Source organism: Chlorocebus sabaeus, chromosome 15, assembly GCF_047675955.1.
Source record: "Chlorocebus sabaeus isolate Y175 chromosome 15, mChlSab1.0.hap1, whole genome shotgun sequence".
In the NCBI taxonomy this organism is placed as follows: Eukaryota; Metazoa; Chordata; class Mammalia; order Primates; family Cercopithecidae; genus Chlorocebus; species Chlorocebus sabaeus.
The window spans coordinates 23,239,321-23,255,652 of NC_132918.1; the positions used below are offsets into that span (position 1 = coordinate 23,239,321).

Genomic DNA, 16,332 nt, shown 5'->3' on the forward strand with positions numbered 1-16,332 from the left:
CTGCGCCCGGTCCCAGTCTGTGTCTTTTAATTGGATCATTTAGTCCATTTACATTTAAGGTTAATATTGTTATGTGTGAACTTGATCCTGTCATTATGGTATTAACTGTGTATTTTGCTCATTAGTTGATGCAGTTTCTTCCTAGCATCGACGGTCCTTATATTTTGCCATATTTTTGCAATGGCTGGTACCGGTTGTTCCTTTCCATATTTAGTGCTTCCTTCAGGATCTCTTGTAAGGCAGGCTTGGTAGTGACAAAATCTCTAAGCATTTGCCTGTCTGTAAAGGATTTTATTTCTCCTTCACTTATGAAACTTAGTTTGGCTGGATATGAAATTCTGGGTTGAAAATTATTTCCTTTAAGAATGTTGAATATTGGCCCCCACTCTCTTCTGGCTTGGAGAGTTTCTCCCAAGAGATCTGCTGTTAGTCTGATGGGCTTCCCTTTGTGGGTAACCCGACCTTTCTCTCTGTCTCTCCTTAACAGTTTTTGCTTCATTTCAACTTTGGTGACTCTGACAATTATGTGTCTTGGAGTTGCTCTTCTCGAGGAGTATCTTTGTTGCATTCTCTGTATTTCCTGAATTTGAATGTTGTCCTGCCCTACTAGGTTGGGGAAGTTCTCCTGGATGATATCCTGCAGAGTGTTTTCAACTTGGTTCCATTTCCTCCCTCATTTTCAGGCACCCCAATCAGATGTAGATTTGGTCTTTTCACATAATCCCATACTTCTTGAAGGCTTTGTTCATTTCTTTTTCCTCTTTATTTCTTTAGACTTCTCTTCTCGCTTCATTTCATTCATTTGATCCTCAATCACTGATACTCTTTCTTCCAGTTGTTCGAGTTGGTTACTGAAGCTTGTGCATTTGTCACGTATTTCTCATGTCATGGTTTTCATCTCTGTCAGTTCATTTATGGCTTTCTCTGCATTGATTATTCTAGTTATCCATTCTTCCATTCTTTTTTCAAGATTTTTAGTTTCTTTGTGCTGGGTACATAATTCCTCCTTTAGCTCTGAGAAGTTTGATGGACTGAAGCCTTCTTCTCTCAACTCGTCAAAGTCATTCTCCATCCAACGTTGATCCGTTGCTGGAGATGAGCTGCATTTCTTTGGAGGGGGAGATGCACTCTTATTTTTTGAATTTCCAACTTTTCTACCCTGCTTTTTCCCCATCTTTGTGGTTTTATCTGCCTTTGGTCTTTGATGATGGTGATGTACTGATGGGGTTTTGGTGTGGGTGCCCTTTCTGTTTGTTAGTTTTCCTTCTAACAGTCAGGCTCCTCAGCTCCAGGTCTTTTGGAGATTGCTTGAGGTCCACTCCAGATCCTGTTTGCCTGGGTATCAGCAGCAGAGGCTCAGTTGAAAATGCCAAAATCACCCGTCTTCTGTGTCGCTCGTGCTGGGAGCTGGAGACTGGAGCTGTTCCTATTCGGCCATCTTGCTCCACCCCCAGATCTTCATCTTCTAAGCCATTAGTTTCAAATAATGTAAGTGATAATAGTTTAAACTTACAGTTTTACAGTACTATACTTTAAAAAATAACCTTTTTAAACACACAAAGCACACAATAACTTTATATATTTAAAAATTGTTCATCTTTATTTCCTTTAGTTAGTAATTATCATTGTTTATAATTCTTTAAGTGATAATATGTCAGTAATTTTCATTAACCTTGAAAATGGAGTCAAAATGAACTTTAGAAATTTGGCAATAACATAGTGCCTATAGTAGGTATTTATGTCCTAAGAAAAGAGAAATAGAGCTGTTAATTTAGATTAAAATATTCTAAAATACTAACAGTTAATGTAAATCATATGTTATATTATTACTCTTTTAGTAAATATGATGAGAAGTTATGGTGTGGAGTTGTTCCAAGGAATTAAAAATGAAATGAAGAAAATGTTAAGAAATAAAGATCAAACTGAAGAATGGATCTCAAGGAACTTTTAATTTATTAAGAATTGAACAATAATTATTGATAACCTAATATTAAATAATTCCTAGTTAAAATATCTTCCCAAGTTATTTGTTACCACATTACCTGGTTAGTTTACTACTTATTATAATAAAAATATTTTTTATAATCTGAAATAATGCTATTTTGTTTTTTAGAATTTTCATTTTATATCTTACTGCTGGCTCCACATAGGAAATAAGTTGCATCATGCAGATTTCTGTTTCATTTATACAGTTTGGAATCAATGACACTTAATTCATGGTCAGACACAGAATAGGTAGTTAAATATTGTAATGAAATAATTAATGACTGCATTAATTATGTAAAGTTCCCTGTACATGTTCTTGGAAAATAATGCAACTTTGTTTTTATTGTAGGAGAATTTCAATTGCCTGCCTTTAATATAATCTGGATTTGTAACATATAGGGCAGATATGTATACCTTAACTTCGGTATTCTACCTGTATTTATTTCATTTTCTTCTCATGTTCAAGGCAGACTATTATTTTCATTCTTTTCCCTTATTCAGGCATTTTGTCATGTCTCTATTTTCTTACTTTGAGGTGATTGGTGTTTTTAGGATTTTTATTTCTAAATGCAAAGAGCAATTGGGTTGGGGAAGACTAGTTTTTAAGAGAAAGAGTTAGCAAGAGAAAGTTCTATAAATTCATGGATGCTGTGATACTCACAGATACTCTTCAGAAATAAGATTTATTGTTCAGTCCTCTACTCTCAGCACTCTTTAGGAATTGTTTCAGTTAAAGAGAGACATCTGACTCAGGGTCGTAGCCTCTCCATACTATTTTTGGAACTCTTCACATGGTTTTATGAGGTTCCTTTAAGATCACTTGATTTGTCTCTTTGTCCATTCATTTTGTCTTCCTCTCCGTTCTAGAGGAATTAATTCAAGCACACTTCAAAATATAACTACTGCATGCAAAACTTCATTTTACACTCTGCTTTCAGGGGAAACCAACTTGGAAATGTTAACACAGCGTTTTTGTCAGAAAGAAAACACTTAGATAAGATTTTGAACTGAATTAAATACCTCCCATCTGGAAATGAGGATTCCATAACCATGGTGTGGAGCAGGGAGCTCCTGACCCAAGGTAGCAGTGCAATTGTTAACATGCTCTCCTGTGATAAGCTGGGATGATATAATTGGTGGGGATATGTAAACTGGGTATTGCATCAGTCCTTGGAGAACTATAAGGGAAATAATAATACTGAGTACAGTAGAATTGCTCTATTTAATTACTTTGGGAAAAAATAACAAAAAACAGAGCAATTAATTGGTAACTAATGCTAACCTTAAAGGTAAAAGTCAAGTCTCCTTATTATTGTGCAAAGATCTCATCTTCTACATTGGGTAGGAAGAGAAAGATGAGGACCAGGTCCATACTTTATTGTAAGAATACTTGACCTCTAAAGAAAGTCCCATGGTTGAATATTCACACAGAAACTCTGGGAGATGGGGCAGAAACACTGGTGGAATGGCTTCTAGAAATATCAAAATATACTAGCACATACAGACTGCAGTGAGCAGAATAATGTCCACTAAAGATATTCTAAGCTCCTAAACCTTTGGTATGTTTGGCTGTATAGAAAAGGGGAACGAATGTTTCTGACAAGATTAAGATTGTTAATAAGTTGACCTCTAAGAGGTTATCCTAAATTACCTTGGTAGGCATAATGTAATCACAAGAGACCTTAAAAGTGAAAAAAGAAAAGCAACAAGAAGATTTCTTAAAATGCTTCCAGTTCAAGTCAGAATTAAGGTGAATATTAGGTCCCACCAGTTTTACAGAGTTGTAGATGTTTTGCTGTTGTTCTTTCAAAAAAGAAGAATCTACAATAAACATGTTCATATGAGAAAAATATTGTGTTTGTTAACTTTTTATAGCCATTCCCAAGTTACTTTAAACTTTGTATGTTGTTCAAGAACACAGTATATCCTGGTTAGGATGTGTTCATAGCTGATGCATCTCTAAAAAATTTTTCATGAAGGCGGCTAGCTTCTGAACATCTTCAATAGTGACAGCATTATAAAGAGAGGCCCTGATACCTGCCACAGACCTATGCCCTTTCAAGGACAACATATTGAGTTCAAGAGCTTTATCAATAAATCGTTTTTCTTTTTACTTTTTTTTTTTTTTTTTTTTTTTTTTTTTTGAGGCGGAGTGTCGCTCTGTAGCCCAGGCTGTAGGGCAGTGGCCGGATCTCAGCTCACTGCAAGCTCCACCTCCCAGGTTTACGCCATTCTCCTGCCTCAGCTTCCCGAGTAGCTGGGACTACAGGCGCCCGCCACCTCGCCCGGCTAGATTTTTGTATTTTTTAGTAGAGACGGGGTTTCACCGTGTTAGCCAGGATGGTCTCGATCTCCTGACCTCCTGATCCGCCCATCTCGGCCTCCCAAAGTGCTGGGATAAATCGTTTTTTCTAAAGCATCATTTCCTTTGGCATTGCCTACCCGGAATGAAATATTCATCTTGCTTCTATTTCAGGGCTCCACTGGACATACGTAGAATCCTTAAGAATTATCAGTAATCTCATAAATCATTTGGGATTTGATGGAGCTAAGCTGCTCCGTGGCCGTGGTACCGCCATTGTTTTTAATCCACTCCAGGACCATGACGTAGATGCTGAAACATGGAGGCGTGTTGTACAAGGAGCTGTTTCCAGCTTGCGCTTTGTATTCCAGGACCGAGGGGCACTCTCGGAGGGCAAATCCCAGCAGGTCATCATGGACAATCACCACGGTGACCCCAGCAGAGCCAACATTCTTCTGAGCACAAGCAAATTGCCTTTGTTGCTACTTCTTCTAGTTAGATTTCAAACTTGCCTGTGGACTTAATAATGCAAGTTGCAATTTATTATTTCTGGAGTCATGGTAACACACAGCATAAAGGGTAGGTGGGGCCCTCTAGGTGCTGAATCTAGACATCTGTGGGGTCTCCTGGGTTCAGCGGCTGTTGATTCAAGGTCAACATTGATCATTGGAGGAGTGGTTTAAGAGGAGTTAAAGCAAAGGGCAAACTGTAGATCGATCTTTACTGTTATTACAAGAGAAGTGACATACTTTATATATGTTTATATTAGCCAGGTCTGTTTTTAATACCATATACTTTATATTTTTATACGTTTTTATTTATAATAATACTGTTATGACTGATACATGTAGACACTTTTAGAATTTATTAAATCCTTGACCTTGTGCATTATTCCATTAGCAACAGTTACACCCCATCCCCAGTCTTCCCCTTCCTCTTTTTAAACTGTTTTATGAAAAAGATCTAGAAGTTCTTGATTGATTTTTACCATTCTTTCCATAGTTAGAAGAGAAAGTTGATTGGTTGGTTGTTTTTCAGTTACGCCATTAAACTAAACATTAAACATTTCTGTTAAATTACCTTATCCTTTGTTCTCTTGACTGCTTTCTTTGTAATGTTTGATGACAAGAGAGATACTTTGCTGAAAAGTCTTTCCCCTAGTGTTTATCTATTGTCAGTATTTTATGTTGAATATGTAAAGAACATTAAAGTCCTAAAACATCTGAAAAAAAAAAGTGAAAGAAGAAAGAACCACATAGATGGCAGCATGGGAATTTGGGCAATGGTGCTGCTGGGTTATGAGTCAAGAAATGCAAGCTTGCTCTTGAAGTTGGAAAATGCAAGAAAACGTATTTTACTAGAGCCTGCAGACGAACGTAACCTTGCCAACAACCTGATTTTAGCCCAGTGAGACCCTTTTCAGACTTCTGACCTCTAGAAATGTAAGATAAATCTGTGTTGTTTTAAGACCCCAAAATATGGGTAACTGGTTATAGTAGCAGTAGGAAACTAATACACTTACTGAGATGCCAAGGTGGCTGTGGCAGATGTGGCAGAAGGAATTAAAAGGCAACAATTTGCTTGCAATGTTATTCTGTGTAAGATATCAGGAGTTTGATTTGAGACTATTGCAATAAGGTGAATATCAACATAAGGCAAGTCACAAAGAGCATTTTAATTTTTAAGTGTTTATAAAACTTAGGTTGAGTAGATACACATGGACACAAAGATAGAAACAGCAGACACTTGGACTCCTATAGTTGGGAGGTTACGGGAAACTGGGCATTGAAAAACTATCTATTTGGTACAATGATAACTATCTGGGTGATGGGTGTACTGGAAGGATGAACCTCACCACTATACCAGTATATTCATGTAACGAACCTGCACATGTATTCTCTGACCCTAAAATTTAAAAAAAGAAAAAAAAAAGGTTAGGTTTATACCACACTGTAGTCTAACTGTGCAATGACATTGTGTGGAAATTATGTACATATCTTAATTAAACATATTTCATTGCTAAAAGATGCTAACAATAACCTGAGTCTTCAGCATATTCTAATATTTTCGATGCTGACTGATGAGAGTGATGGTGCTGAAAGTTGAAGTAGTTGTGGCAATTTCTTAAAATAAAATAATGATATGTACAAAACTGGTTTACTCTTCCATTCATGAAAGTTTTCTCCGTAACATATGATACTATTTGACAGCACTTTACCCACAGTGGAATTTTCCATAATTAAAGTCAATCCTCTCCAATCTGCTTTATCAACTCATTTGACTTAATAATATTTTTAATTCTTTGTTGTTGTTTCAATAATGTTCACAGCATTTTTATCAGGAGTATATTCCATCTCAATAAACCACGATCTTTGCTCATCTATGAGAAGTAACTTCTCATGAGTTCAACTTTTATCATGAAATAGAAAAAAAATTAGCCATATATTCAGGCTCTGCTTTTAGTACTAATTATCTTGCTATTTTCACCACATCTGCAGATATTTCCTCCACTTGAACTGCTCAAAGTCATCCATGAGTATTGGAATCAACTTCTTCCAAACTCATGTTAATGTGGATATTTTTTATCTCCTCCTATGAATGAATCACCAAAGTTATTAGTGGCTCCTACAAAGGTGAATCCTTCCAGGAGGTTTTCAGTTTCCTTTGTCCACATTCATTGAAGGAATCTTTTATTAAATAATAATATTTAAAAGTTGAAATTACTCCTCAATTCAAGTGCTGCACAATGGATATTGTGTTAGCAGGCATGAAACAATATTAATCTCCTTGTGCATCTCCATCAGAGCTCTTGGATGAAGAGCCACATTGTCAATAAATAAGTACTCTTTTAAAAGGAATCTAATCTAAAGGAGTAATAGGACTCAACAGTGGGCTTAAAATATTCAGTAAACCATGCTGTAAATAAATTAAACATCATCCAGGCTTTGTTGTTCCATTTAAAGAGCAGAGGCAGAGTAGATTTATCAAAATTCTCAAGTGCCCTAGACTTTTCAGAAAGGTAAATGACCATTGGTTTAACTTCAAGTCACCAACTACATTACCCTGAAGCAAGAGTTAGCCTCTCTCTTTGATGCTTTGAAGATAGGTATTGACTTCTTAGCTATGAAAGCCCAAGATGTCATCTTCTTCCAAAAAAAGACTAATTCATTTACATTAAAAACCTGTTGCCTTGTGTAGCCACCTTTATTAATTATCTTAGCTAGATTTTCTGGATAACTTGTTGCAACTTCCATATCAGGACTTGCTGCTTAACCTTGAATTTTATGTGATGGAGATTGCTTCTTCCCTTCCACCATGTGAGCCAACCTGTGTTTGCTTCAAAGGTTTCTTTTGGCAGCTTCCTTACATTTCTCTGCCGTCATAAAATTTAAGAGAGTGAGGGACTTGCTCTTGATTAAGTTTCGGCTTAAGTGAATATTGTAGCTGTTTTGATCTTCCATTCATACTACTACACTTTTTCCATAACAGTAACAAGATTGTTTTTCTTTCTTATCATTAATATGTTCACTGGAGTAGTACATTTAATTTCCTTCAAGAATGTTTCCTTTGTATTCACAACTTAGCTAGCTGGCAAAAAAAGGCCTATGGCCTATCTCAGGTTTCAACTTCCTTCCTCACTAGGCTTAATAATTTGTAGCCTTTGATTTATTGGGAGAGAAATGTAACTCTTCCTTTCACTTGAACACTTAGAGGTTATTGTGGAATCACTAATTGGCCTGATTTCAATATTATTGTGTCTTAGGGAATAGGGAGGCCCAGGGAAAGGAAAAGAGACTGGGCTATGGCTAGTCTACGGAGCAGTCAGAACACATTCAATATTTATTAATTCAGTTTTCTATCTTACATAGGTGTGGTTCACAGTTCACTACGTATCAAAACAATTACAATAATAGCATCAAATATCACTGACCAAAGGTCATCTTAACAGATAACAATAATAAAAACTTTGATGTATTGCAAAATTACCAAAATGTGACACAGAGACATAAGTGAGCCAGGGCTGTTGAAAAAATGGTGCCGATAGACATGCTTAATGCAAGATTGCCATAAACCTTCAATTTATAAAAAATACAGTGTTTGTGAAACACAGACAAGGTCTACGTATATGTCAATGAGAAAGTAATATCCTTACTAACAAGTTCACTGATTGCTTTTTTAAGGGGTTTTCTTGATGTTAAAAAAAGTTGTTGTTGTTGTTGTTGTTGTTTTCTTTTTGTTCATTTTAACATCAGGAAATAACTTGGCTCTCTGAGCGCAAAGATTAAGTGCCATCATTTGACCAAAAAAAAAAAAAAAAAAAAAAGTTATCTGGTGGTATTCAAACATCAGAAGTCAGGCTGACTCAATTTTTGTTATTGGATGCAACATCACAGTGGCAGCCATAGGAGCCTAAGTTGCATAAAGTTATAATTTTTTTTTAATAAAAGACAATTTTTCCTAATGGCAAGATAGATGAGCAACCAGTGAGATTATGACTATTCACACTCTATAATCAAGAAAGAAAGAAGAACCTATGACTGAAAAAGGTAGACATTTTCAAAAGATAGCCACAATTTCATCATACAGACTCCAGAACTCAGACAGTTTTGGGATTCAAAACACATTAACTGAAGGATCAGTCAGAACTCCAGGAGGAAGGACTGACAATACCACAGCCATTGTGCACAGTGATGGTTCCTCAGTCTTTCCTAGAAGGGACCAGTAGTCATTTTACTTGCATGGTTATATACTGAGAAAACAGACAACATAAAATATTTTCAAAACCATTAGACAAGGGCTTGAGCTAATATTGATAGTCAGCATTCAAGCTGTCATTGTGACTTCTCGGTCAGAGTGGAGACAACGGTGGGTGAGGCGATAAGTAGAGTCTGGCCTAGGTCCTCATGGTGGATCCAAAGCTTCTAAGGCCACAATCCAATAGTCATTTCCCTGGTTGTTAAATGTATAGTTGGAACTAACATACTTGATACTTCCACAATTCCTATATTTGCTCTTTGGCCTGTGTGGGGTGAGAGCTGTCTTAGTGTGAAAGGACAACTGAAAGTTTTTAAAACTGTTCTTCTATTATGTAAGATAGTAAATATAAAAATATCACAAACTAAAATGGGTGGCAGAAATAAGTGTTATTTTTAAAGACCTAAACTAAAGAATACAAGTGAAGTGTCCTCATTTTATCACCTGTTAATTCACCAGCCTGGCCTGTGCAAAGACCAGCTGAATTCAAGGATGACAGCAGACTCCTTTAATCTCAAGCAAGTAATAAACTCAACTCAGCTGTAGCTGTTCTGCCAGGTGATAGATAATCTGTAGAACAGATTAACATAGGCTAACATACAGGATATGAGCCATTGACCTGGTAAATATGTTTGTTATCACCTTTGTCCAAAAACTGTTTGCTTTGACTTAGATTAAAAGCAGTTTGCATTCACGTGAAAAGGTCAATGGTATACAATTATAGCCTTCACTCAGGGCCATGATAACTCTTCTTTCCTTTGTTATAATCTAGAGACCTAGAACCACTGGATGTTTTGCAGAAGCGTCACTATATCAATTGCATTAAAATAATAATCCCAGATGAGAAAGAAATGCTAGTACATTAATGGCCTTTGTGGAAACATGCCCTTCAAGGCATGTGCATGCCTTATACCAGAGAGCATAAGAAAGCTGCACAATGCCTAGTAGGCCTATCTGGGTTCTGAAGGCAGTATACTCTATACTAGGAATACTGTTTCGATCAGACAGGATGAATACCAGCTTTAAATGGAGTCTAGAGGTTGCACAGCATGAGCAGGTTATGGTACAAAATACCCAGCTACTTAGAGCAATATGATGCAATATGACCCTATGGTATTAGAGCATCAATAAAGGAATTCCAATGACTCCCACTAGAGTTCTGGAATGAAACTACATTATGTGTATCAGAGAATTACAAAACTTTCAGAAAACTATTGGCATTCTCCTGGACCTTGATAAATACAGAGAGTCTAACTATGGTATAACAAATGACCATGTGGCCAGAGCTGCCCATAATGAGCTGATTAATGTCAGATCCACCAAGTCACAGGTCATGTAGACCGGTAACAGTTGAATAACCCATTGTAAGATAGCAGTGGTATATCCTGGATATCACCTGAGAAGTACCAGAGGGCATAAGAAAGCTATATGTTCAGGTGGTCCAGGACAATCACATCAATCACCTCTGTAGTTAATCTCTGAGGGTGCTCACATTTATGCCACAGGGAGGCTCCCTATGACCAGCTAATAGAAGAGGAATAATTCATAGCTTGGTTCATAAATGTGTTGGTTTAGTGCATGGGGTGGCTTTGAAATACTATGGCAAGAATAAATTTTCCCAAAAGGGAAAACCTTGGATATTTTGACTAGTCATTCACTTCGAATAGAAACAAAACTTGAATTTAGAATAGTCATTGAATCACAATGTTATTCCTATTAAACTACCATAGACATTCTTTACATAACTAGAAAAAAACAAAAAACAAAAACAAAAACAAAAAAACTCTGTTTTGAAATTTGTTTATTTATTTATTTTTTGAGATGGGATCTCACTCTGTCACCCAGTCTGGAGTGCAGTGGTGCAATCTTGGTTCACTGCAACCTCTGCCCCCCAGATTCAAGCAATTCTCCTGTCTCAGGCTCCCGAGTAGCTGGTATTACAGGACAAAAGAGAGCCCAAATACCCAAGGCAATCCTGAGCAAAAAGTACAAAGCTGGAGGCATCATGCAACCAGCCTTCAAACTATACTACAAGGTTTTAGTAACCAAAACAGCATGGAACTGGTACAAAAACAGACACATGGACCAATGGAAGAATAGAGAACCCAGAAATAAGACCACACACCTACAACTATCTGATCTTCGACAAACTTGATGAAAACAAACAGTGGGGAAAGGATTTCCTATTCAATAAATGGTGCTGGTATAACTGGTTCACCATATGTGTAAGATTAAAACTGGACCCCTTATGTTTAGTATATGCAAAAATTAACTCAAGATGAATTGAAGAGTTAAATGTAAAACCAAAAATTATAAAAACTCTGGTAGGCAGCCTAGGCAATATCATTCAGGGTATAGGCATAGGCCAAGATATCATGAAAAAGTTGCCAAAAGCAATTGCAACAAAAGCAAAAGTTGACAAATGAGATCCAATTAAACTAAAGAGCTTCTACACACACACAAAAAAAATCAACAAAGTAAACAGACAAGCTAGAAAATGAGATAATTTTTTTTTATGCAATCCATTCTTCTGACAAAGGTCTAATATCTAGCATCTATAAGGAACTTAAATAAATTTAAAGAATAAACAAATAACCGCATTAAAAAGTGGACAAAGGACATGAAGAGACATTTTTCAAAAGAAGACATATATGCGTCCAACAAACATATGTAAAAAGCTCAACATCATTGATCATTAGAGAAATGCGAATCAAAACCACAATGAGGCTGGGTGCTGTGGCTCATGCCGTAATCCCAGCAGTCTGAGAGGCCAAGGTGGGTGGATTACCTGAAATCAGGAGTTTGAGACCAGCCTGGCCAACATAGTGAAAGCCCATCTCTGCTAAAAATGCAAAAACTATCTGGGCATGGTGGTACATGCTTGTAGTTCCAGTTATTCAGGAGGCTGAGGCAGGAGAATCACTCGAACCTGGGAGGTGGAGATTGCTTTGAGCTAAGATCATGCCACTGCACTCCAACCTGGGCAACAGAGCAAGACTCCATCTCAAAAAAAAAAAGAAAAAGAAAAAGAAAAATGAGGTATCATCTCACACCAGTCAGAATGGCTGTTATTGAAAAGTCAAAAGACAACGAATCAAATGCTGGTGAGGTTTTGGAGAAAACGGAACCGTTTTACACTGTTGGTTGCACGGTAAACTAGTTTAGCCATTGTGGAAGACAGTATGCCAATTTCTCAAAGACCTAAAACAGAAATACCATTTGACCCAGCAATCCCATTACTGGGTATACAACCAAAGCAGTATAACTCATTCTGTTATAAAGACACATGCACATACATGTTCATTGCTGAACTATTCACAATAACAAAGACGAGGAATCAACCTAAATGCTCATCAATGATAGGCTGGATTAAAAAAAAATGTGGTACATATACACCATGAAATATTATGCAGTCATAAAAAAGAATGAGATCATGTCCTTTGATGAAATATGGGTGGACCTGGAAGCCACTATCCTTAGCAAACTAATGTAGAAATAAAAACCAGATACCACATGTTATCACCTATAAGTGGGAGCTAAATGATGAGAACACATGGACACATAGAGGGGAACAACACACACTGGAGCCTTTAAGAAGATGGACGGTGGGAGGAGGGAGAGGATCAGGAAAAATAACTAATGGGTGCTAGGCTTAATACCTGAGTGATGAAATAATCAGTAGAGCAAACCCCCATGACACAAGTTTACCTATGTAACAAACCTGCACTTGTACCCCTGAACTTAAAATAAAAGTGAAAAAAGAAAAAGAATATGCACCGAATCAGGAGCAGTGGCGAATGTTTTGGCTGGTTGGTCAAGTCCTGGAAGGAGAGCTTGTAAGACTGAAGGAAGGTGATCTCTAGTGGAGACATATGGATGGACTTATATTTCTTGTTTGCAATAACTCAGAATTTAAGAGGGATGGGTAGTGGAATATAACACCATAATGGGAAAAATATATATACATTTTAATGGAGGTAATTTGTCAACAGGAGGGAGTATTTACTTCTTATTTAGAAGAAGAATAGTTTTGAGGGGGGAAAGACTGAAGGTTGTGAAGTCAGCATTCTTTTTTGTAGCTGTATCAGCTGTATCATCAGCATGTAGAATATGCCTGGTATACAACAGGTACTTAGTAAATACTTGTTAAAATACTTGTTGAATAATATAAACATGCAAAATATATCACCAAGAGGGAAGTATATGGAATAAAATTATGTAAAATTTCAAAAAAATGTAATAATGTTCAACTGATGATTAAAATGATGGGTAACTGGCAGTTTGTAATTAAGTCAACTTAAAGAAGTTAAGTTACTTAATGTCACCAAGATTCTATTTATTTAATTTATTTTGTAAAATGTAATTATGGATTATATTCACCTCATTTTTTATATATAAATATGTGATTGCATCTAAATGCATCTAAGCCTACTAGTGTTGATTTAGTAAATGCTTAAGAAAATTTAACCATTTCATAAAGTTATTCATGAAATTGTTGCAAATAAATTGTAATTTATACATAAAAAATATCAGTGTCTCAGTGTTTATTCTGGTATTTGCCAATACATAGCAGTATGCTTTCACTCAGCAGGAAAAAGATACATCAAATGACTGTCTCTATTTAAAGATTAAGTGAAAACTGGGAGGGTAAAGAGCTAATTTCATAGTCAGTTGATTGTATTTTTTCACTTTAATATATGCTTATTGCTTATTGCTTCTGGTACACTTGAGCATGTAAATCTGTTCATTATATTTACACACTGATTCAAGAGCTAAAAGACAAATGACAGAGATTTAAACAAAGTGAATGAAAAACCAAATTCTCCTCGTGCTGATGTATGCTTTTACTCACATAAATGCCAAATGCATTAGCTGAAGTGAGGCTGCGAGGATCTTTATTAATATTTACATCTGTTGTTGCAGATGTAGATAAAATATCTTTTTTTTGATTTTAGAAAAAGACTAGTAAATAACGTACTTTAAAAAAAAATCTTCATTTTGAAATACTTTTCTGCATTTCTCTACATTTTTATATTCACTGTTAACTATATACATATTTAAATATACAAATTACTATATGCCACAGTTTTTAAAAACATTTCAACAGTTAATATAAGAAAGGAAACAGTGAAGCTTTTGTTTAAAATACAAAAGAATCAATTCATATCGATCTGAGTAATTTCACGATTTTGAAGAATAATGTATCTACTTCTTTACTTGACTAAGACAAAGACTTATTCTCTTCGTTCAGTTCTCTAACCTTTTCCTCATTAAAAAATTTCATAAATTAAAAAAAATAGGAATGTATATATGTTCATTTTATGATGAGTTGTCTAAAGCTAGTGTGTGAAGATGTTACAACCATTGTTATTTTTAAAAGGACTCTAATTGTGTAGACTTGAATTTCCTGGTTTCAAATCATTCCTAGGTTTTAGAATAATGTGTAGGTCATTTAAGATTTCTTATTAAATTATTAATACACATACAAGCTCACAAATATGATGAATGTTAGTAGTCATCAAATTCCTAAAATACACATTAATTAATACAGCAATTTCTAATTAGTAAATCATTTATTTTTATAGAAAATATTTTTGCTGTGCATTTAAAATGCAGCCTATGAGGAGGGAGAAGGAGAAATAATTTTCATTCCAGTTGATTCGGCAACTCTTAAAAGAGTCAGCATGTCTGAGAATTTGCTTCTCCTGCAGCCAACCTCTACTGATAATCTTTTACTTGACAACATTTCTAACAAGTCAATTCTTTCCAAATGCATGTTTTGCTTAAATGCTAGTCATTCTCTGCAGCCAGGATATTATGAAAGATTACTTTTTAGCATGTCTTTACCTACAATGAGAATAAGTTTGTTTTATTTTTAATTCAGTTTTAAATTTGTTAAAGTTGAATATGCGAATTGGGTCATTCTTGCCATACTCAATTAAATCAGAGTTGAGAGGCCAGGGAAAAAGCACTCAGGACACAAAGCACAGCTTCAGGAATTGAATTCTCTGCAAGCCCAGCATCTGAAACTACCTGCTGTAACCCTAAGGCTGGTTTGACCTAGTGACTGCTAACATGACCTGCTGTGACTCTAAGATTAATTTTACCTACTACTGCAACTGGACAACAGAGCTTGCCAGCACCCAAAAGCTTCTCTAGTGACAATAAGCTTTGTTTTTAAAACAATATGTAACATTCCTTTGACTCCAAACTTTTCTTTGTTCTTCAGACATATGAAAGACCAACAAGTCTGTGTGTGTGCCCTGAATTGTAATTCTTTAAGTCCCAAATAAAATGTTAAGTTTAGAGATGTATTCTCTCATTTTATTTTGACATCAACAAATTATTCATTTGAGGAAAAGTTATTTAGAATGCTTGAGAATTAGGTGGGGTTGAAAATTAGATTTTAAATTATATTGATCATCATATAGGTAAATGACTTTGTTCTGGAAGGCAGAACACAAAAAGAAGTTTTACTCTTTTTTTGACCTTTAGGAAATTGGGGGTAAAAGTTATTAGGTTGGTAAGTGCAGTAATTGCATTAAAAGTAGTGGCAAAACCACAATTGCTTTTGCACTGATCTAATACATATCTAGAAATTCTCAGTAAGTAAGAGACCTGAAATGGAAAGAGGTGAAGCTGTGCACAAGTATTTAGCTGAACTGCTTGGAGAGGAACCCTGGCTCTAAGTGGTAGATGCTCATTCTCCTGAATTGGCCCAGAAGTGGCAAGGCCTTCAGAAATCAAGTTAGAATAGTAGTGAAGCAAAGCTTGACACCAGAGGATACAGTCTGGTGTCTGATTCTAGGAAACAAAATGAAAAAAAGGTCTCCAAGAAATTGAGACTCTTACCAGTAGAATCCACATTTTCTACCTGAAACCGTCCTATATTAGCTACATAGGTAAGTTAATCTTCCTTATAAAACAGAGGCATTTGTGAAGGAAAGAAATATAGAACTATATTTAGTAAGACAAGGCAAATAGTAAACAGCTCAAACTAAAATATCTTAACATCATTAATACATAATTTCACTAAGCAAATATTTATATTATCTTTACTAAAGGATATTCTTACTGATACCCTTATCAGATTTCATGAAGAATGCTGGGAACATGATGGTAAACGAAAATATCCTGCCCTTTCCTTCAATAGCTTATATTATAATGAGGGACAAAGTTGAACAAGTGTATAAATAAGATGGTTCCAAAATATGCTATGTTTTGTAAACAGAGTAAATAGGATGAGTTAATAGTGACCCTGGGTGTAAAGCTACCAAGGGCAAAACTAA

The 16,332-nt window shown here is 35.7% G+C and overlaps 1 pseudogene; it reads right to left on the reverse strand.

Moving 5' to 3' along the window:
* Window positions 1-3,846: 3,846 nt before the first annotated feature.
* Window positions 3,847-7,753, reverse strand: LOC119620723 (phosphoserine aminotransferase pseudogene; annotated as a pseudogene).
* Window positions 7,754-16,332: the final 8,579 nt, after the last annotated feature.